The sequence below is a fragment of the Nycticebus coucang genome, chromosome 2 (genome assembly GCF_027406575.1).
Source record: "Nycticebus coucang isolate mNycCou1 chromosome 2, mNycCou1.pri, whole genome shotgun sequence".
Lineage (NCBI taxonomy): Eukaryota > Metazoa > Chordata > Mammalia > Primates > Lorisidae > Nycticebus > Nycticebus coucang.
This window is the reverse complement of record NC_069781.1, coordinates 76,729,205-76,753,089: the sequence shown is the minus strand read 5'-3', so window position 1 is coordinate 76,753,089 and position 23,885 is coordinate 76,729,205. Positions and strand designations below refer to the sequence as shown.

Here is a 23,885-nt window from a genome sequence, read left to right as displayed (position 1 = left end):
TGTCACTTAACAGTATATTGAATATTTTCCTTCAAGTCAGCAGAGTTTGAACTCACTTTTTTTGGGGGGGGAGGGGGGGCGGCAACAGGAAAAACAAAAAGATACCAAAGGAAAACTTAGTTTCTGACACCTATGCCAGGTTGGACAATTAAGTTCATGAATTCATTCTAGAAAAAGTGCCATATACCTAATTGCTGAATATTATTATAGTCACCTTCAAGTACTCCTCACAGGAAGCTATATGCACTGATGCTCCTGCCTAGTCCACACTTGAAAGCAATTTTTGAACTCTCTGCAGTGGCCATCAGGGCTGTCATTGTATGAATGTCTGACAATTAAGTCTACAAACTCATCCTAGAAAAAGTTTGTCAAACAAACAAAGACTTTGTCAAACAAACAGCTACATACTTCTTTGCTGAATATCACTACAATCACTTTCAAAGTACTCCCCTTGGCCATCTGTTGACTGCAGTGATATTTAGCAAGGAGGTATGTAGCACTTTTTCTAGGATTAGTTCACAAACTTTATTGCCCAACCTCATAGTTACAGAAAAGAGTAAACACAGCCTAACCTATAGCCAAATAAATATAAACCTTCACCCTAAGGCCTTTTTATCTCAATTCTGTTTACCTTGCGCATCATATATAGCTTGCAACAAAAAAATTTCAAAGCACACTAAAGATAAAAAACACATATTTGAAGAAACAGAGCAAACATCATAAGCATACTCAGATATGGCAGAGATGTTAAATTGTCAACGCATAAATTTAAAACAACTATGATTAACAAAAAAGTGGACAGCATGCAAGGGACAGATGGGTAACATAAGCAGAAAAATGGAAACTCAAAGAATCGAAAGGAAATTCCTAAAGTAAAAAATCACTATAACAGAAATGAATGTCTTTGATGAGCTCACTAGTGCATAGGATACAGCCAAGGAAAAAATCAGTGCACTGGAAAAATGTCAATAGAAACTTCTAAAACTGGAATCAAAGAGAAAAAAAATGAAAAATACAGAATGGAATATCCAGTAACTTCAGGACAATTATTAAAATGGAGACATATGTATAATGGGAATGCCCGAGGGAAAAAAGAAAAATTGAAACAGACAAGATATTTGAAGTACTAATGACTGAAGAGTTTCCCAAACTAATGATAGACATAAACCACAGATGTAGGAAGCTCAGAAAACACTAAGATACATACTAGAAAATCAGAGAAATGCGAGGCGGAGCAAGATGGCAGCCGAATAACAGCTTCCTTGCATCTGGGCACCGTGAGTCTGGAGTGATAGGACTCCTGGCATCTCTGGCTGGTGGGATCTGCCTATCATCACCCCTGAGAGGATACAGGGAGTCAGCGAGAGACTTCTGGACCCCAAGAGGAGGACTAAAACAGTGGAAAACCGGCAAGTGGTCGCGTGTGTTCAATCCGTCTAAACCCGCCCGCAACTGTAAGTTCAGTAGCAGCGAGACTGCAAACCAGAAAGACCTTACCTGTGATCTGTTTTAGTGTCTTTGGACTTGGCACTCAGCTGAACTGCCTTGGGGAGAGCCTGAGCGGGAGTGCGGAGAACTTTGGCCGTTGTCTAGGGCCCCAGTCTGAGCCGCTGAGCCAGACGGAGCTAATAGTGTTTGGCTCTGGGTCACAGGCAGCCATTGTAAGCGATCTGCCCCGGCAACCTCCGCCCTCAGGGTCGCAGAGCTAGAATTGGGTGGGAGCTGGTAACCCAGCGACCAAGAGCCTAAGGGCGGGGTCTGAGCCGCCTTGCAGCCCTAACCCTCCGGGGCAGAGGGAGACCAGTTTTGGCACACAGGGTAAGTGGATAGCCACTTCAGCAGTGATTCCAGCGACAAGCACTTCCCCTGGGAAAGCTTCTGCTCAGCAAGTGAACAAGTTCAAAGTGCCTTTTAAGTGGGCTGAAGAGAGATTTAGGGTGTCTACCTGCTGGGGTTTCAGAAACTAGCAGCCTCCAGTCTTATCAGAACTGTAATTAACATCTCATACCCCAGAAGACCACGTGTTGCCCAGACAATATTCAATAACATATGCATACTGCTTTCTTTTTGGTTGTGTTTTTTTTTTTTTTTTTTTTCTGGTTTGGTTGTTTTTTTTTGTTTATTTTGATGCTGTTGATGTTGTTTTGCTTTTTAAGTTCAACCTTTTCCATACAGATCCTTTTTCTTTCTCAATTTTTCTAGTTTAATTATAATTTCCCATTGCTGCCTATTTCAATAATTAGAACTTCATTTTTGTTAGTGTTTCTACCGCTATTATTTGGTTTTTCCAGCCAATTTTATCCCGTAAAGTTTTCTGTTTGCTTGTTTTGGTTTGATTTATAGCATTTTTGTCTTTCCTCTCTACTTGGTGGAGGTGGGGTACTGTGTCTGATCAGGTTAGCAAAGAGCTGCTGACCTCAAGGGAACCATCCAACTGGGCACCCCCAGAAGGTGGTTTTTTTTTTTTAAGGTTGTATCAAAGTACCCTACTGTACACCTATATTGCTCTGTCTCCCTCTTTCTGTGCCTCTCTTCTTTTTGTCAATATTCCTTTTACCCACCCCCTCTCCTTTCTCTATTTTTCTTTTCTTTTTCTTATCACTCGGTCCTCCTTTCTTTCATCCCTTTTTTGCTCTTGAACTTTCTCACCCTTCTGGTCCTGTAACCCTTAGTCCACAGGCACGAGACCTTAAAGAGCAAGAGGAAGTGAAAGGAAAATTAGGGCAAGGAAACAGATAAAAGAAATCACTCATGAGGAAGAATCAGCAGAAAACTCCAGGCAACATGAAGAACCAGTCCAGAACAACCCCACAAAGGGACCATGAGGTAGCTACTGCAGAGGATTCCACCTATACAGAAAAGTTAGGAATGACAGAAAGGGAATTTAGAATACACATGTTGAAAACAATGAAAGAAATGATGGAAACAATGAAGGAAACTGCTAATAAAGTGGAAATTAACCAAAAGGAAATTCAAAAACAGAATCAAATAAGAGATGAACGATATGAAGAATATAAAAAGGATATAGCAGAGCTGAAGGAAATGAAACAGTCAATCAGGGAACTTAAAGACGCAATGGAAAGTATCAGCAACAGGTTAGACCATGCAGAAGAAAGAATTTCAGAGGTAGAAGACAAAGTTTTTGAGATAATTCAGATAGTAAAAGAGGCAGAAAAGAAGAGAGAGAAAGCAGAACGTTCACTGTCAGAATTATGGGACTTTATGAAGCGTTCCAACATACGAGTTCTAGGAATTCCAGAAGGGGAAGAAGAATGCCCCAGAGGAATGGAAGCCATACTAGAGAATATTATAAAAGAAAATTTCCCAAATATCACCAAAGATTCTGACACACTGCTTTCAGAGGGCTATCGGACCCCAGGTCGCCTCAACTAACCGAGCTTCTCCAAGACACATTGTGATGAACCTGTCCAAAGTCAAGACAAAAGAAAAGATTCTACAAGCTGCCAGGAGTAAGCGCCAATTGACCTAGAGGGGCAAATCCATCAGAGTGACCGCAGACTTCTCTAATGAAACTTTCCAAGCAAGAAGACAATGGTCATCTACCTTTAATCTACTTAAACAGAACAATTTTCAGCCCAGAATTCTGTACCCTGCTAAGCTAAGCTTCAAAATTGACGGAGAAATCAAATCATTTACGGATATACAAACATTGAGGAAATTCGCCACAACAAGAACAGCTCTACAGGAAATACTTCAACCTGTTCTGCACACTGACCACCACAATGAATCAGCAGCAAAGTAAGAACTCAGAAATTAAAGGACAGAACCTAACCTCCACACTGTTGCAAAAGATAAAACGAAGCAATGGACTCTCACCAAATAAGACGAATAGAATACTACCACACTTATCAATTATCTCAATAAATGTTAATGGCTTGAATTCCCCACTGAAGAGACATAGATTGGTTGACTGGATTAAAAAACACAAGCCATCCATTTGCTGTCTGCAAGAAACACACCTGGCTTCAAAAGACAAATTAAAGCTCTGAGTCAAGGGTTGGAAGACAATTTTTCAGGCAAATGGAATTCAGAAGAAAAGAGGAGTTGCAATCTTATTTTCAGATACATGTGGATTTAAAGCAACTAAAGTCAAAAAAGACAAAGATGGTCACTTTATATTGGTCAAGGGAAAAATACAACAAGAAGACATTTCAATTCTAAATATCTATGCACCCAATTTAAATGCTCCCAGATTCTTGAACAGACCTTACTCAGTCCGAGCAATATGATATCTGATAATACCATCATAACAGGGGACCTTAACACTCCTCTTACAGAGCTGGACAGATCCTATAAACAGAAATTCAACAAGGATATAAGAGATTTAAATGAGACCCTAGAACAACTGTGCTTGATAGACGCATATAGAACACTCCATCCCAAAGATAAAGAATATACATTCTTCTCATCACCCCATGGAACATTCTCCAAAATTGATCATATCCTGGGACACAAAACAAATATCAACAGAATCAAAAGAATTGAAATTTTACCTTGTATCTTCTCAGACCATAAGGCACTAAAGGTGGAAATCAACTCTAACAAAAATGCTCGACCCCACCCAAAGGCATGGAAATTAACAATCTTCTGTTGAATAACAGTTGGGTGCAGGAAGAAATAAAACAGGAAATCATTAACTTCCTTGAGCATAACAACAATGAAGACACAAACTACCAAAACCCGTGGGATACTGCAAAAGCAGTTTTGAGAGGAAAATTCATCGCTTTAGATGCCTACATTCGAAAAACAGAAAGAGAGCACATCAACAATCTCACAAGAGATCTTATGGAATTGGAAAAAGAAGAACAATCTAAGCCTGAACTCAGTAGAAGAAAAGAAATATCCAAAATCAAATCAGAGATCAATGAAATTGAAAACAAAAGAATCATTCAGAAAATTAATGAAACAAGGAGTTGGTTTTTTGAAAAAATAAATAAAATAGATAAACCATTGGCCAGACTAACGAGGAATAGAAAAGTAAAATCTCTAGTAACCACAATCAGAAATGATAAAGGGAAAATAACAACTGATCCCACAGAGATACAAGAGATCATCTCTGAATACTACCAGAAACTCTATGCCCAGAAATTTGACAATGTGAAGGAAATGGATCAATATTTGGAATCACACCCTCTCCCTAGACTCAGCCAGGAAGAAATAGAGCTCCTGAACAGACCAATTTCAAGCACTGAGATCAAAGAAACAATAAAAAATCTTCCAACCAAAAAATGCCCTGGTCCAGATGGCTTCACTCCAGAATTCTATCAAACCTTCAAGGAAGAGCTTATTCCTGTACTGCAGAAATTTTCCCAAAAAATTGAGGAAGAAGGAATCTTCCCCAACACATTCCATGAAGCAAACATCACCCTGATACCAAAACCAGGAAAAGACCCAAACAAAAAGGAGAATTTCAGACCAATCTCACTCATGAATATAGACGCAAAAATTCTCAACAAAATCCTAGCCAATAGATTACAGCTTATCATCAAAAAAGTTATTCATCATGATCAAGTAGGCTTCATCCCAGGGATGCAAGGCTGGTTTAACATACGCAAGTCTATAAACGTTATCCACCATATTAACAGAAGCAAAAATAAAGATCACATGATCCTCTTAATAGATGCAGAAAAAGCATTTGGTAAAATCCAGCATCCTTTTCTAATTAGAACACTGAAGAGTATAGGCATAGGTGGCATATTTCTAAAACTGATGGAAGCTATCTATGACAAACCCACAGCCAATATTTTACTGAATGGAGTAAAATGAAAGCTTTTCCTCTTAGAACTGGAACCAGACAAGGTTGTCCTCTGTCACCTTTACTATTCAACGTAGTGCTAGAAGTTCTAGCCAATACAATTAGGCAAGACAAGGAAATAAAGGGAATCCAAATGGGAGCAGAGGAGGTCAAACTCTCCCTCTTTGCTGACGACATGATCTTATACTTAGAGAACCCCAAAGACTCAACCACAAGACTCCTAGAAGTCATCAAAAAATACAGTAATGTTTCAGGATATAAAATCAATGTCCACAAGTCAGTAGCCTTTGTGTACACCAATAACAGTCAAGATGAGAAGCTAATTAAGGACACAACTCCCTTCACCATAGTTTCAAAGAAAATGAAATACCTAGGAGTATACCTAACGAAGGAGGTGAAGGACCTCTCTAAAGAAAACTATGAAATCCTCAGAAAGGAAATAGCAGAGGATATTAACAAATGGAAGAACATACCATGCTCATGGATGGGAAGAATCAACATTGTTAAAATGTCTATACTTCCCAAAGCAATCTACCTATTCAATGCCATTCCTATCAAAATACCAACATCGTACTTTCAAGATTTGGAAAAAATGATTCTGCGTTTTTTATGGAACCGGAAAAAACCCCGTATAGCTAAGGTAGTTCTCTGTAACAAAAATAAAGCTGGGGGCATCAGCATACCAGATTTTAGTCTGTACTACAAAGCCATAGTGCTCAAGACAGCATGGTACTGGCACAAAAACAGAGACATAGACACTTGGAATCGAATTGAACACCAAGAAATGAAACTAACATCTTACAACCACCTAATCTTTGATAAACCAAACAAGAACATACCTTGGGGGAAAGACTCCCTATTCAATAATGGTGTTGGGAGAACTGGATGTCTACATGTAAAAGACTGAAACTAGACCCACACCTTTCCCCACTCACAAAAATTGATTCAAGATGGATAAAGGACTTAAATTTAAGCCATGAAACAATAAAAATCCTCAAAGAAAGCATAGGAAAAACACTGGAAGATATTGGCCTGGGGAAAGACTTCATGAAGAAGACTGCCATGGCAATTGCAACAACAACAAAAATAAACAAATGGGACTTCATTAAACTGAAAAGCTTCTGTACAGCTAAGGAGACAATAACCAAAGCAAAGAGACAACCTACACAATGGGAAAGGATATTTGCATATTTTCAATCAGACAAAAGCTTGATAACTAGGATCTATAGAGAACTCAAATTAATCCACATGAAAAAAGCCAACAATCCCATATATCAATGGGCAAGACACATGAATAGAACTTTCTCTAAAGACGACAGATGAATGGCTAACAAACACATGAAAAAATGTTCATCATCTCTATATATTAGAGAAATGCAAATCAAAACAACCCTGAGATATCATCTAACCCCAGTGAGAATGGCCCACATCACAAAATCTCAAAACTGCAGATGCTGGCGTGGATGTGGAGAGAAGGGAACACTTTTACACTGCTGGTGGGACTGCAAACTAGTACAACCTTTCTGGAAGGAAGTATGGAGAAACCTCAAAGCACTCAAGCTAGACCTCCCATTTGATCCTGCAATCCCATTACTTGGCATCTACCCAGAAGGAAAGAAATCCTTTTATGATAAGGACACTTGTACTAGACTGTTTATTGCAGCTCAATTTATAATCGCCAAAATGTGGAAACAGCCTAAATGCCCACCAACCCAGGAATGGATTAACAAGCTGTGGTATATGTATACCATGGAATACTATTCAGCCATTAAAAAAAATGGAGACTTTACATCCTTCGTATTAACCTGGATGGATGTGGAAGACATTATTCTTAGTAAAGCATCACAAGAATGGAGAAGCATGAATCCTATGTACTGAATTTTGATATGAGGACAATTAATGACAATTATGGTTATGGGGGGGGGACAGAAAGAGGGAAGGAGGGAGGGGGGTGGGGCCTTTGTGTGTGTCACACTTTATGGGGGCAAGAGATGATTGCAAGAGGGACTTTACCTAACAATTGCAATCAGTGTAACCTGGCTTATTGTACCCTCAATGAATCCCCAACAATATAAAAAAAAAAAAAAGAAAGAAAATCAGAAATAGAAAAGATCTTGAAAGAAACCAAAGCAGGGGTGATACTTTACCTATAGAAGAGCAAATATGAGAATTACATTGGACTGCTTTTCAGAAATCATGCAATTAAGAAGAGTGTGGAGTAAATTATTTAGTATTTACTAACCAAGGCCTCTATATCTAGAAAAATTATTTTTCTCTTTTTTTTTTTTTTTTTTTTTTTAGAGACAGAATCTCACTTTGTTGCCCTTGGTAGAGCACTCTGGCATCATAGCGATTCTCTTGCCTCAGCCTCCCAAGTAGCTGGGACTACAGGCCCCCACCACAATGCCTGGCTATTTTTAGAGACGAGGTCTTGCTCTGGCTCAGGCTGGTCTCGAACTTGTAAGCACATGCAATCCACCTGCCTTGGCCTCCCAAGTGCTAAGATTACAGGTATGAGCCACTGCACCTGGTGAAAACTTATTTTTCAAAAGTGAAGGAGAAATAAAGACTTTGTCAAACAAACATTGAGGGAATTTGTGACCAGTAAACTTGCCTTGCAAGAAATGTTAAAAGTTTCCCTTAGGCACACAAATGATATAGGTCAGAAACTCAGATTTACTTGAACAGGAAGAGGTTAGAGAAGGAATAGATTAAGGTAAAATAAAATCTTTTAGACTAGGCCCGGTGGCTCATGCCAATAATCGTAGCACTCTGGGAGGCCAAGCTAGGAGGATCACTTAAGGTCAGGAGTTTGAGAACAGCCTGAGCAAAGCAAGACCCCATCTTTACTAAAAATAGAAAAATGAGCGAAGCATGGTGGTGCATACCTGTAGGCCGAGGCCATGGTACTCTAGCTTGGACAACAGAGCAAGACTGTGTCTCAAAAAAAAAAGTTTTACTTTTCTTATTCCTAATGAATCTAACAGTTGATAGTTTATTCAAAGTGATAGTAGCAACAATGTGTTCTGTGATTATAGCTTACGGATAAGTGAAATGAATGGCAACGTTACAAGGGATGGACAAAGGGAAGTGGGAATACTTTGTTATAAGGCACTTGAACTACTTGGACTCATTGTAAATGTATATTACAAACTGTAAGGTATCTACTAAAAACAAAATTATAAAGTATAATTGATAAGCTATGAGAAGAGAAAAAATGAAAACATTCAAAATACACTATTAAAACCAGAAGAGGCAGGCTTGGCGCCTGTGGCTCAAGTGGCTAAGATGCCAGCCACATACACCTGAGCTGGTGGGTTCGAATCTAGCCTGGGCCCACCAAACAACAATGATGGCTGCAACCTCCCACCCCCATCCCCAAAATAGCCAGGCATTATGGTGGGTGCCTGTAGTCGTAGCTATTTGGGAAGCCAAGGCAGGCGAATCGCTTGAGCTCAGGAGTTGGAGGTTACTGTGAGCTGGGATGCCACGGCACTCTACCCTGGGTGACAGCCTGAGGCTCTGTCTCAAAAAAAAAAACAACCAGAAGAGGCATAAAAAGAGAAGACAAAGAACAGGGGCAATAACTAGAAAACAGAAACAAATATGGTAGCTATTAATCAGCTGCATCAATAATCATGAAAACATTACACCAAATTAAAAGACAGAGATTGTCAAAATGGACTAAAAAGCAAGACCCAACTCCATGTTGACTACAAGAAACTCTCTATAAAGATACACACACATAAAGGAAAAGGATGAAGGATGATCAACCATGCTGATGTTAAACAAAAGGAAGCTGGAGTTGCTATATTTTTATTAGACAAACCAGACTTCAGAGCAAAGAAAATTATCAGCGATAAAGAAGGTGACCCATAATAATAAAAGGGTCAATTCTCCAGAGAGAATCACTCTTCAATATTTAATTTACTTCCTCTCCATTTTCTCCTATTGATGTACCTTCCCCCCAGATGTATTAAGGTATAATTCACATACAATAAGATTTGCTTATTTTAAAAGTAGAGTTTTGGTAACTGTATGCTATAATGTAAACACCTCCATAATGATGATACAGAACATTTCATCACCCGAGAACAGTGATTTTTAACCAGTGTTTCGTGGCACACTGGACCTTAGGTGTGCCATGAAAATTTTTAAAGATCATTAATTACTGAAAACCTGTACAGCTCAGGAGACAACAACCAAAGCAAATAGACAACCTACCCAGTGGTAAAGGATATTTGCATATTTTGAATCGGATGAAAGCTTAATAACTAAGATCTATAGAGAAGTTAATCCACGTAAAAAAAAAAAAAAAACAACAATCCCATACATCAATGAGGAAGAGAGATGAACAGAACCTTCCCTAAAGAAGATAGACAAATGGCTGGCAAACATACGAGGAAATGTTCATCATCCCTAATTATTAGAGAAATGCAAATTAAAACCACCCGTGAGATATCATCTAACTCCAACGAGAATGGCCTATATCACAAAATCTCAAAACTGCAGATGCTAGTGCAGATGTGGAAAGGAACAGTTTTACACTGCTGGTGGGACTGCAAACTAATACAACCTATTTGGAAGGAAGTACGGAGAAACCTCAAAGAACTCGATTTAGACCTCCCGTTTGATCCTGCAATCCGATTACTAGGTATCTATCCAGAAGGAAAAAGAAATCCTTTTATTATGAAGACACTTGCACTAGACTGTTTATCACAGCTCAGTTTACAATCACTAAAATGTGGAAACAGCCTAAATGCCCCTCAACCCAGGAATGGATTGGCAGGCTGTGGTATATGTATACCAAGGAATACTATTCAGCCATTTAAAAAATGGAGATTTTGCAGCATTTGTATTAACCTGGATGGAGGTGCAACACATTATTCTTAGTGAAGCATCACAGGAATGGAGAAGAATGAATCCTATGTATTCAACTTTGATATGAGGACAATTAATGACACAGTGGGGAGTAGGGGAAGTGGAGAGCAGACAGAAGAAGGGTGGGGGTGAGGGAAAGGAAAAGAAAAAAAGAAAAGAAAATAGTGACTAATTCTCACATAAATGGCATTTAATTTTGACCAAAGTGCATTATTTGAACAATAATTTTTAATTCAGCTTGTTAATATGTTTAGGATATTGCACCCTCATTTATAAGTGAAATATGTATGTAATTTCCCAATTTTAATATCACATATATCCAGATGAAGTAAAATGATTTTGAAGTATTTCTTCTTTTTCTATTGTCTATAAGATTTGGAATGATCTGTTTTTTTAAATTGTCTTCTATTTTTATTTATAAAAATAAATGTTCTCGGGTGGCGCCTGTGGCTCAAGGAGTAGGGCGCCAGTCCCATATGCCAGAGGTGGTGGGTTCAAACCCAGCCCCGGCCAAAAAAAATAAAAATAAAAAAAATAAATAAATAAATGTTCTCTATTTTTTGAGACTTTGAAAAAAAAAAAGAAATTAACTGATGACTCCATACTGAACCTCAGAGTCAAAGCGTTCTATGATACACATACTTTTTTTTTTAATTTTACGCTATACAAATTGTATTTCAATAAAGTTAAAAGAAAAAAAGACCTTCCTCCAATCACCCTCAAGAAACACATCATATCATTACTGCTTGTTTTGCCAAATTATTCTTTTCTTTTGGATCGAGCTTTCTTCTTTTTTTGGGGGGGAGGGGTTAAAATCATAGTTGTGTACATTAGTGCAATCAAGGGGTACAATGTGCTGGTTTCATATACAATCTGAAATATTCTCATCAAACTGTTCAACATAGACTTCATGGCATTTTCTTAGTTATTGTATGTAGACATTTGTGTTCTGCCTTTAGTAAGTTTCGCCTGTACCCATTCTAAGATGCACCATAGGTGTGGTCCCACCCATTACTCACCCTCCACCCTGACCTCACCTTTCCCTTCCCCTTGCTTGGCCCTTTCCCCATATTCTTGTGCTATAGTTGGGTTATAGCCTTCATGTGAAAGCTATAAATTAGCTTCATAGTAGGGCTGAGTACATTGGATACTTTTTCTTCCATTCCTGAGATACTTTGCTAAGAAGAATATGTTCCAGCTCCATCCATGTCAACATGAAAGAGATAAAGTCTCCATCTTTATTTAAGGCTGCATAGTATTCCATGGTATACATGTACCACAATTTGCTAGTCCATTCATGGGTCGATGGGCACTTGGGCTTCTTCCATGACTTAGCAATTGTGAATTGGGTCGCAATAAACATTCTGGTACAGATGTCTTTGTTATATTGTGATTTTTGGTCTTCTGGGTATAAACCTAGTAAAGGAATTATAGGATCAAATGGCAGGTCTATTTTTAGGTCTCTAAGTATTCTCCAAACATCCTTCCAGAAGGAACGTATTAGTGTGCATTCCCACTAGCAGTGTAGAAGTGTGCCCTTTCCTCCACATCCACACCAACATCTCTGGTTTTGGGATTTTGTTATGTGGGCTACTCTTACTGGGGTTAGGTGATATCTGATACACTTACTTTTATCTGACAATGTGAATGTTACTTTTTTTTGCATTATTATTATTATTGCTCAATATGTCGTTGCAGCAATCATCTGATTTCTTTTCTGATTATATTTGTCTTCGTTCGTTCTTTACGAGGTTTTTGTTTCTAGTCCTTATCTTAAACATTGTTGTTAAATTTAAGCCTCTTTAATTTCGTGAAGGCAAAAAATGGAAACCAAATAAACACATGTACATGTATGGAGAAAATTTAAAAAAAAAAAGATCATTAAATTATTTTTGAAAGAAGTTCAAAGTATAGGAAGTATATTCTTGTTTTTACTCTTTTCTTTGATCAACATAATTCAAATGTCCTGTGGAAAATTAACTATAGGTTCAAGAGTGCCGTGAGATAAAGAAGGTTGACAAGCATTGCTCTGGATGGTCTTCTCCACCCCTCTGTCATCAATCTCTTGCCCTGACCTCAGCTCAGGCAACCACTGATCTTTCTTTCACCATAGTTTTGGTCTTTTTTAGAATCTGACATGAATGGCATCGTAAGTTATAAAGTTTTGTGTTTGATTTCTTTCAATTAACACAATGTTTTTAAAATTCCCTTATGTCATGTGTATTATTGTGCTTAGTGTGTGTGTTTTTCCAGTACGTGGCTATTAAAAATAAGGTTGCTGTCAACACTGATGTAAAAATCTGTGTCTGGACATGTTTTCAGTCATCTTAGGTGAATACTGAGAAATGAGATTGCTAAGTTATATGGTAAGGACTTATCTTTATATTTTAAAAAAGGAAGATAATAGCAAGTGGATATCTGTATGGGAAATAGAAATAAACTTTAACTCTTGCCTCATACAATACAGAAATTAACTCAGTGAATCCAAATGGATCTTTAAAAGCTAAAATATTACATTTCTAAAAGAAAACAGAAGAAAATTTTTGTGGTGTGGTTAGACATCAGTTTCTCAAAACAGAAAACAAAAAGCATGAACTGTAAAAGAAAATACTGATAAAATGTACTTCTCCAAAATTAAAAACATTTGCTTTTGGAAACACACAATTATGAAAACAAGGCAAGCCACAGACTAGAAGAAAATGTTTTCAAGCATATATCTGAGAAAGAGCTTGTTCCCTGAGCGTGTACGTGTGTGTGTATCCATATGTAGAGAGAAAGATATAAAATCTAACAGTTCAGTAAAAAGACAAACTACCCAATAATAAAAACATGGGCAAATCTGAACGGATACTTCACAAAAGAAAATATATGATGGGGGCAAGACATGATTGCAAGAGGGACTTTACCTAACAATTGCAATCAGTGTAACCTGGCTTATTGTACCCTCAATGAATCCCCAACAATAAAAAATAATAATAAAAAATAAATACATTTGGCTGATTCTTAAAAAAAAAAAAGAAAATATATGAATGACCAATAGCAGATGAAAAGATGTTCATCATCTCTCATCAAAGAAAAGCAAAATGAAGCTGTGATGAAATATCACTATACACCTACTATAATGGCTAAAAAGGATTGTCGATAGAAAGTGTTGCCAAGGATATGGAGCAACTGGAATTCACTCATTGCTGGTGGGAATGCAAAATGTTACAACCACTTTGAAATTCTTTCTTTTTTTGAGACAGTCTCTCTGGGTAGAGTGCTGTGGTGTCATCATAGCTGACAGCAACCTCAAACTCCTGATCCTCTGCCTCAGCCTCCCAGGTAGCTGGGAACACAGGCATCTGCTACAATCCCCAGATAGTTTTTCTAATTTTAGTAGAGACTGGGTCTCGCTCTTACTCAGGTTGGTATCAAACACCTGAGCTCAAGCAATCTACCAGCCTCGCTTCCCAGAGTGCTAGGATTACAGATGTGAACCACTTTGCCGGGTCTGAAACTCATTCTTTTTAACACCTTGACTGCTACATGAGAAAAAGAAAATATTTTTTCCTTGGGGCCACAGCATTGTATTAGGAAAATAGAATTAAAACCTTCAAAAAAGCCTGCTTCTAATTTAATGAAAAATTTATTTTTATTATTTGCTGCTCATGAATTATATGTAACTCACGCAGCACTTGAATCCATTTTTACAGTGCACACCATGTGAGTTGAGACTCATGACATACTTTTTGAATTTTTTCCTGAGAATTGAATCCTTTGTCATTCCATAAATACTTAGCTATGCCCAGAGTGGACTTGGGGGTCCTAGATGACAACCTCTGAACCATTCCTGGTAAGTCTAGGCAACAAGAGCACATTTTTGCATATTGTTCTATCGATTTCATTCAAAGAGCTGCCAGGCAAACATTCAAGGGAAAATGTGCAACTGGAACTTGTGGTAATCTGAGGACATGGTCCAGCCTGTGTGTCCAGCTTAGGCAGACTGGCTGGAGCAGGATGACGAGGTGGGGGAGACATGCAGCGGTTTTGTGGCAGGCAGGCATGCTATGGACCTTGCCACCTAGCCACCAATTCTGTATGCTTCATGAGGCCCCAGGTTCAAACTAGCATGAGTTAAATACAACTCACATGGAAGGTACTGTGTTAATAGCTATATAATACTCCAGTGTATAGTAGAATCTTCCTACACTGACTACCCCCTTAAATTGACCTAATTATCATAGAATGGACAGGCACCACATGTACGCATCAGTATAGTAGGCCTAGTTCCTTACGTTGACCACTTCATTTGCTACAGTTCTTTGGGTGGTCAACTTACAGAAGTTCTACTGTGTATGTGTCGTAATTTACGTGACACTTGTTTTCCTAACAGATACTTAGGTTGATATCAATTGAGGTTTTTTCTTCTCCATTATAAATAATTCTAGCAAATAATTTAAACCCATCTGGCTACAATTTTTGTCTTCATTTCTTTACAGCAAATAAGCCCTTAAATCATTGCTGAAAACAATGGGCTTATCTTTTTAAGAAAAAAAAAAGAAACAAGTAAAGATAATGGTTTTTTTCTCAGTCATATTTATGCTTGGTTAAATCTTCTAGACACTTTTTATTTTTCTAACACTTCCACCTTCCTCCTCTTTTAAAGAGGAAATGCAAAATTACTTTACTTTGTCTTTTTTTTCCCCTCGAGCCTCTAATATTTTAAAGGAGATTTTGAGTCTCTCCTCAGCTACTTATGTTCCTTAATTTAGTTGTATATAGAAAACGTTTCTTCAGAAAGCAAAGAATCCATATTTACCATCAAACTTTACAAAATGATCAGGGCTTCTCTGAGTTTCCCAGAAAAGCAAAGTTCAAGAACAGCTGGGCCTTGAAGACTTGTTCTTGGCCAGCTCTCTTGGTTGAAAGCAATCTCAAGAAAAAGAACCATTTTTTTTTTTCACCCTGGGCTTCTAGAGAAGTTTTCTCAGGCTGATAGCTCTTGGAAAAGCTGGTCCATAAAGGTGATACCAACTTAAACTACCTTTCTGTGATGAGATTATGAGTTTGTAGTTGGTTAAGTTTAAAAGAAATATCGTTATTTCTTTCATTGTGAGTAGGTTTAGCATGCAGAATATTTGGAAAGAGTGTGACTGTCAGTGAGTGTGGAGAAAGGGAGAGAGAGAAAGAAAAGAGAGTGCTGGATAGTAATAATGCACATTTAAATAATTCCAGGGAATTAACACTCACCATAGCATTTTTTAGGCTGACTGATTTGGACCAAGGGATTGTATTTATGTGCATTCGTTATTATACAGATTCAAGCACAGGCCTCATATGTAAATAAATATTACTTGCAGAAAAGAAAAAGCCTAATAGAACACCAGAAGGCAGGATATAGTTTCTTTATTCTTACAGTATTAGGAAGGGATTGCACAGTAGTTCCAGGGCACAATATTCTCTATGTGTTTAATTCCAAGCATACTTTTTTTCAGTGGGTGTTCAAATCCGCCTATATGACCTTACAAACTTTCTACAGACTCCTTGGGAACATTTCTTGGGAATCCAAGTTCTCAATAAAAACCTAAATAGAGAGAGTTATCCTAAAGCCAAATACAAATTTCCTTTGCTTTCAAAATCTATTCCCAGTTTTCAGCCTGTTTATCTCCTTTGATGATTTACTTTAAAAAGCATCTTGACCATAGCAGGTACTATATTCAACTCTGGGGGGAGAAGGGAAATACCAGGGCAATTCAGCTTCGGTACTGGTTTGCGTCTCTTGTGTAGCATTTAGAAGCTCCTCCCTGCCCATCCAAATACACTCCTCCCTCCTGCAAGGTCAACGATTTTATTAAAAGAAAAATCTAGGCTGAGTATGGTGGCTCAAGCCTACTATTCCAGCACTTCAGGAAACCGAGGTGGGAGGACCACTTGAGGCCAGGAGTTCGAGACTAGCCTGGGCAACATAATGAGACCGTGTCTATAAAATATAAAAAAAAAAGTAGTCAGCTGTGGTGGTGCACACCTGTAATCTGGCTGCTTAGAAGGCTGTGGAAGAAGAAGTGCTTGCACCTAGGAGTTCAAGCTAGGGTCATGCCAGTGTACTCCAACCTGACCAATAAATTCTGATCCAGTGACTCTCCAGGGTAAGCCTCCCGCAGTAGTGTCTCATCAGCCAAAGAATGCCGAACTTTTGGGTGCTTTATAAAGTTGAGTAAGTGAAAACTATCGCATCTGATCTTGGTTCCAGAATGAATGACAATCACAACTTCTGGTTCACTTCTGTTAACTTCCAAACAAGCAAGCAAAGCTGTACAAAGGATGTCTACCAGATGAGGAAACTAGTAAACCAACACATCAGGCACAGGTACCAGTCTGCGAGTGTGCTGCTCCGCGACCTGCCTCAGCAGCTGACAGAGGTATGCCCAGAGTTCTGTGGTCAACACAGCCCAGAGAATAGGGTCCCCACTGGGTCAAAGAAGCTCAGTCCCCAAAGCTCCTATGGAATGTGATAATAACTGAAGACATCCCATGATATATTTATACAAGCATATATAATTATACTAAACCCACACTTTTTTTTACATCTTTGAATGACAGCAGTGTCTTTCAATACAATGTCATAATTTTTTTTTCTTTTTTTTTTTTGAGACAGAGTCTCCCTCTGTTGCCCTTGGTAGAGTGCAGTGGCATCACAGCTCACAGCAACCTCCAACTCCTAGGCTTAAGCGATTCTTTTGCCTCAGCCTCCCAAGTAGCTGGGACTACAGGTGCCTGCCACAATGCCCAGCTATTTTTTGTTGCAGTTGCCACTGCTGTTTTTTAGCTGGCCAGGGCCGGGTTCGAACCTGCCACCCTCAGTATATGGGGCCAGTGCCCTACCCACTAGCCACAGGTGCTCAGTGTCATAATTTTAACTGGCAACTATTTTCTTTGGAATAAATAAAATAATAACACAATTGCAACTGATGGTACTGAGAAACTTACAGTAGGTTCTCAGAGAAAAGTGAAAGGATGAATGTTGAAGAATGCAGACCAGGGTAAAAGAAACTGAGAGGATGAAGAATGTGAAATTCAATTGGCCACAGCCTTAAGAAACCCTAGCCATCCTGCTTTTCTGTGTTCAGATTCAAACACACACAATGTCAATGCCAGTGCAGCATTTTCCCACTGGATTACTCCATCTGGTCTCTCTGTATAAATCTGGTACCTGTTCCTCACATGCGCCACACTCCAGGGTGTTTGTCTAAACAGCGATCTGGTAGGACTTCTCATTATACTTCTTAGATCATTTTGAGTTTCCCCTCTCCCTCAAGGTGGAAGGATGCCTTGCAAAGCTATACAAGGCTTGTTGGTCCCTGCTTTACAAAATATACTCTAAACTAGCATGGAACAAGGGAGCGAAAACACATGTAAAAATTTAAAATTTTCTAGCAGCCACATTTTAAAAAGTGAAAAGGGGGCTGGGCACTGTGGCTCATGCCTATAATCCTAGCACTCTGGGAGGCTGAGGTGGGAGATCCCTTGAGCTCAGGAGTTCAAGATCAATCTGAGCAAGAGCGAGACCCTGTCTCTACTAAAAATAGAAAAATTAGCCAGTTGCTTGAGAGACTAATGCTAGACAGATGCAAACTCTTGAGCTCAAGGTGGCAGCGAGCTAGCCTGATGCTGGAAATCTGGGCACTTTTTGCCCCTGAAAGACAAAGAGCACTGTTGTTGCCAAGAGTGAGAGATTTGAGCAGCTTGTGGGGCCACAGCTACTTCCTCTGCTAATCTTGTCAAGAGGGCTCTGCTTGTCCTGTGGTAGGCTTCTCCTGCCTGAGCATTCTTTCACACCAGAAGATGACCCCACCTCACCCTATCACTGCCAATTCTTGAATTCAGGGAGGTTTAAGGGCAAGGTGGCCAGCCTGATCTATGTATTCCCCCCAGTACTTAGTTAAGCACATCTTCTGGGGGCCTGGTGATGGAGAATTACCTAACCTAGTCCAGCTCCACTGGCGCCTGAATACTCTCCCAAATTACCAGCAACATCACAGCAGGTGCCTACCTTCATGAGCTGAAAGGAGGCATACCTCTCCCTCTACACCGAGCAGCAGGGCTCCCAGCAGAGGAGAACAGGTGAGCCACAAAGCTATCTGTTCTGAGCTGAGGGAAGAGGTCCCAGCCTAAGAACTCTGGCAATATGAAAATGACAGGCTGTTGGGGTTCTATCTTTAATCTTCTTAATAACTTTTGGCCCTAAATTTTAGGGTCATAAATGAAGGAGAAATAAAAGTCTTTCCAGACAAGCAAATGCTGAGGGAATTTGTCAGCATCGCACTGACCCTTCAAGAATTGCTTAAAGAAGTTTTAAAAACCCAGACAAAGGGGATATGATAGATGATAGGTAGATAGATACCAAAAAGTAAAGGGGAAAAGCCCTCACGGCTTTTATAAAACAGTAACACCAGGGAGAGTATAAAGCAACTAAGTAACAACACAGTGTCTGGAATATATCTCAAATATCAATATCAACATTAAATATACATGTTCTAAAAGCCCCTTTTGAAAGATATAGATTGGTGGAATAGATAAAAACACAAACATGAATGAAAATGGATAAAATGGATTAAAAAATCTATTGTCTGCAAAAGACACACTTAACAGAGATTCTCATAGACTCAAGGTAAAGTGGTGGAGAAAAATACTCCATGCCAAATGGAAATCAAAAATGAGCAGAAGTAGCTATTCTTAGATAAAACAGACTTTAAATCAGTAACATTAAGAAATGGCAAAGAATGTCATTATACAGGGTGGACATAAAGTTCGTGTGCAGTTTACAATGTTAAGCTATTACAAATTGCCATAAACTTTACAACGATCTTACAATGTACAATGATTTTAATTATTTATTTATTTACTTGTTTCTGCCTGTTATACAGACAAGGAGAAGGAACATTATATAATGATAAAGAAATGGATTCAACAAGAAGATACAACAATCCTAAATACAGGCAGTCCCCAAATTACAAACATTCAATTTATCCACAACTTACACTTACAAACGGAGACTATTACAGGTAATAGGTAAAAATACCTTTTCCAACTTACATAGAAATTCAACTTAAGAACAAACCTACAAAAACAATCTTGTTTATAACCCAGGGGCTACCTGCTCATATGTGCCTAACATCAGAACTCCCAGATTTATAAAACAAATAATACTACAACCAAGAAAAAAAATAAACAAATACATCAATTGTGTGTGATTTAATATTCCACTGACAGAACTAGACAAATCATCAAAGCAAAAAATAAACAAATCATCAAAGGTCAAAGCAAAAAATAAACACTTGGACTTAAATGAATGAACTGAAGACATTTACAGAACATTGCAACCCCCAACTGCAGGATATACATTCTTCTCATCAGCACATGGAACATTTTCCAAAAATACCTTATATTAGTTTACAAAAGAAATTAAAAAAAAATTTTTAAACTGAAATCCTACCAAGAATTCTCATAGACCACAGTAGAATAAAACTAGATACCAATTCCAAGAGCAAATCTCAAAACTTATACAAATAAGTGAAAATTAAATAATCTGCTGCTGAATTAATTAATATTTGGGTAAATGATGGAATTAAAAGGAAAATTGAAACTATTTTTTTTTTTCTGAGACAAAGTCTCACTATGTCGCCCTCAGTAGAGTACTGTGACATCACAGCTCACAGCAACCTCAAACTCTTGGGTTTAAGAGATTCTCTTGCCTCAGCTTCCCGAGTAGCTGGGACTACAGGTGCCCACCACAATGCTTGGCTATTTTTTGTTGCAGTTGTCAATCTTGATTTTAGCTGGCCCAGGCTGGGTTTGAACCGCCAGCCTTGGTGTATGTGGCCAACACCCTACCCATTGAGCTATGGGCACCGCCCTGAAAAATGTTTTAAAATGAATGATAATAATGACATAATCTACCAAAATCTCTCTGATGTGTCAAAAGAAGTGCTAAAGGGGAATTTTTGCCTACATCAAAAACATGGAAAGGATGGTAATTAAAAATCTAATGTCACACCTCACAATACTAGAAAAAAAAAAAAAAAAACAAAATCCAAAGCCAGCAGAAGACAAAAAAATATCAAAGGTCAAAGCAAAATTAAATGAAATTGAAACAAACAAAAAATACAAAGTACTAATGAAATAAAGAGTTGGCACTTCTGAGAAGATAAAATTGATAGGTAATTAGCTATATTAACCAAGAATAGAAGAAAGGATTCAAATAAATTTTATCAGAAATGAAAAAGGCTTATCATCCCTGATCATCAGAGAAATGCAAATCAAAATTACCCTGAGATATCACCTAACCCCAGTAAGAATGGCCCACTCACAAAGTCTCCACACTGCAGATGCTGGCGTGGATGTGGAGAGAAGGGAACACTTTTACACTGCTGGTGGGACTGCAAACTAATATAACCTTTTTGGAAGGAAGTATGGAGAATCCTCAAAGATCTCAAATGAGACCTCCCATTTGATCCTGAAGTCCCATTATTGGTCATCTACCCAGAAGAAAAAAATCATTTTATCATGAGGACATTTGCACTAGACTGTTCATCGCAGCTCGATTTACAGTCACCAAGATGTAGAAACAACTTAAATGCCCACCTAACCCAGGAATGGATTAACAAGCTGTGGTATATGTATACCATGGAATACTATTCAGCTGCTAAAAAAGATGAAGACTTTACATCTTTTGCATTAACCTGAATGGAAGTGGAACACATTCTTCTTAGTAAAGCATCACAGCAATAGAGAAGCAAGAATCCAATGTAATCCATTCTAATATGAAGGCAATAGATGACCTAATGGGGGTTGGGGAGGGGAGGGGATTGAAGGAGCAGGGGGAGGGGAGGAAGGAGGGGTATGGCTCACCTCTTGGAAGAGGGACACAATTATAAGAGGGACTTTATCTAACAAATGCAATCAGCATATCCTAATTGTTCCTTCAATGAATCCCAAACAATAAAAAAAGAGAAAAACATATTACAATTGATCGGCAGGGGCATGCACACACGGTTCAGCACCTTGAGGAAATCAGATGTTTTTGCCTGCATACGTGTGTGAATATAGGCCTTAGAGCACTTGATGTGGTAGTGCAGGTAGTCTTGGAACGTGTGGATCAGGTTGATGCTGTTGTATCGAGCGTTGGCATTGGTGTGGCGTGGGATCAGCATAAAGGTGATGTAGCCAATGTTGTCACCCACAATGGCATCTATATCTTTCAGCTCGAGGGAGGTTCCCTGTGGCTAAAGAGGACCTGAGGGGCTGTGTGGAATGACCACATCGTCATCACCCTTACATGCTGTGCTGAAGACAACCATGACTCTGTCCTTTTTGGATTCAACGTACCTGGTCTCATGATCCCTATAATGGATAACTGCCCTCCTCTCTCCTTCCTTGCCATCTTCTTGGAACTAGAAGTATTTCTCGAAGACAGAGGCAAAATAATTTTGCTTCAACATGCCAGCCTGATGTACAATGGAATCCTTGGATGTGGGCAGATTTTTAAGGTCGTATAGCAAGGAGACATTGTACCCTGATTCTGGATTTACCAAGAAACTCACCTATACTCTCTTTAGTAATTCATTAGCATTGTATGCCTGAAGTGCCTTGTAGAATTTCAAAGAAATACTGACCATCACTTTTGTTTTGTCTCCATTAGGATTTGAAATATGATATAGGACCCCATCAAAACCTGCAAATGTTACTTCTACTGCTTCTGGTTTGTTTCCAGTGGCTGTGTTCTTGAACTTGAACATGAGCATCTCCTTGATAATGTGGTGTTCACCTCCAGCAGGATCATGGCGGCGGCTGGCCCCAAAGCCACCGCTGCAGCTGCTGCTGCCACCTCATGGAGAATCCTCTACACACACAAACTAAAAAATCTAGAGGAAAAGAATAAATTCCTAGAAACATACAACCTCTGAAACTTGAATAGGGATGAAATACTAAGATCCTGAACAGACTAATCATAAGATTAAATCAATAATACAAAATCTCCCAACTAAAAAAAAGCCCAGGATGTATTGACAGCTGAACTTTACCAGACTTACAAAGAAAAACTCATACCCATCAACAATTTTGGAAACTGTTTCAAAAGATCAAGATGAAGGGAATCATCCCTAACTCATTGTATGAAGCTTGTATCACCCAGACACCCAAGGCAGGAAAGGACATAACAAAATAAGAAAACTGTCAACCAATATCTTCACTGAACTGCAATGGAAAAATTCTCAACAAAATATGAGCAAACAAATCCAAAAGCACATCAAAAAGATAATTCACCATTGTAAATGGGTTTTATCCCAGGATGCAAATATGGTTTAACATTCACAAATCAATAAATGTGACTCACCACATAAACATTTTTTTAAATTAAATCATAACTGTGTACATTGATACATTTATGGGGTTCAGTGTACTGATTTGATATACAATATGAAATGCTTACATTGAACTAAGTAACACATCCATCACAATTATACTATTTTCTTAACAGTTTTGAAATGTACCATTGCATCATGCACATTAGGTGAGGTCCCCCTAAACATCCTCCCTCCTCCCACCTCCCCCCCTCTTCTTCCCTTCTATTTTCTGGACTACAGTTATGTTTTACCATTCATATGAATGTTTAAGTGATTATATATTGATTTCATAGTAGTATTGAGTATATCGGATACTTCTTTCCTCATTCTTGAGATACTTTACTAAGAAGAATATGTTCCAACTCCATCCAGGTAAACATAAAAGATGTGAAGTCTCCATCTTTTTATGGCTGCAAAGTATTCCATGGAATATACCACAATTTGTTAACCCATTCATGGGTTGATGAGCACTTGGGCTGTTTCCATCACGTAAATATATTCTTTTAAAAATCATATGATCATCTCAATAGATGCCAAAAAGCATATGACAATATTCAACACCCCTTTCGTGATAAAAACTCTCAACTAGACACAGAAGGAACATGTCTTAAAGTAAGTTCCATATATTACAAATCCACAGTCAACATCATACTGAGCATGGAAAATTTGAAGCTTTACCCCCAAGAATTGGAATAAGACAAGGATGCCTACTTTCACCACTTCCATTCAGCATAGTACTAGAAGTCCTAGCCAGATCAGTTAGGCAAAAGAAAGAAAGGGCATCCAAATTGGAAAAGAGGAAGTCAAGCATCTCCTCTTGCCAAGGATATGATCTAGTACCTAGA

The 23,885-nt window shown here is 38.5% G+C and overlaps 1 pseudogene; it reads right to left on the bottom strand.

The window, feature by feature from the left end:
• Window positions 1-21,585: 21,585 nt before the first annotated feature.
• LOC128597113 (actin-related protein 2/3 complex subunit 2-like) lies at window positions 21,586-23,072 on the bottom strand (annotated as a pseudogene).
• Window positions 23,073-23,885: the final 813 nt, after the last annotated feature.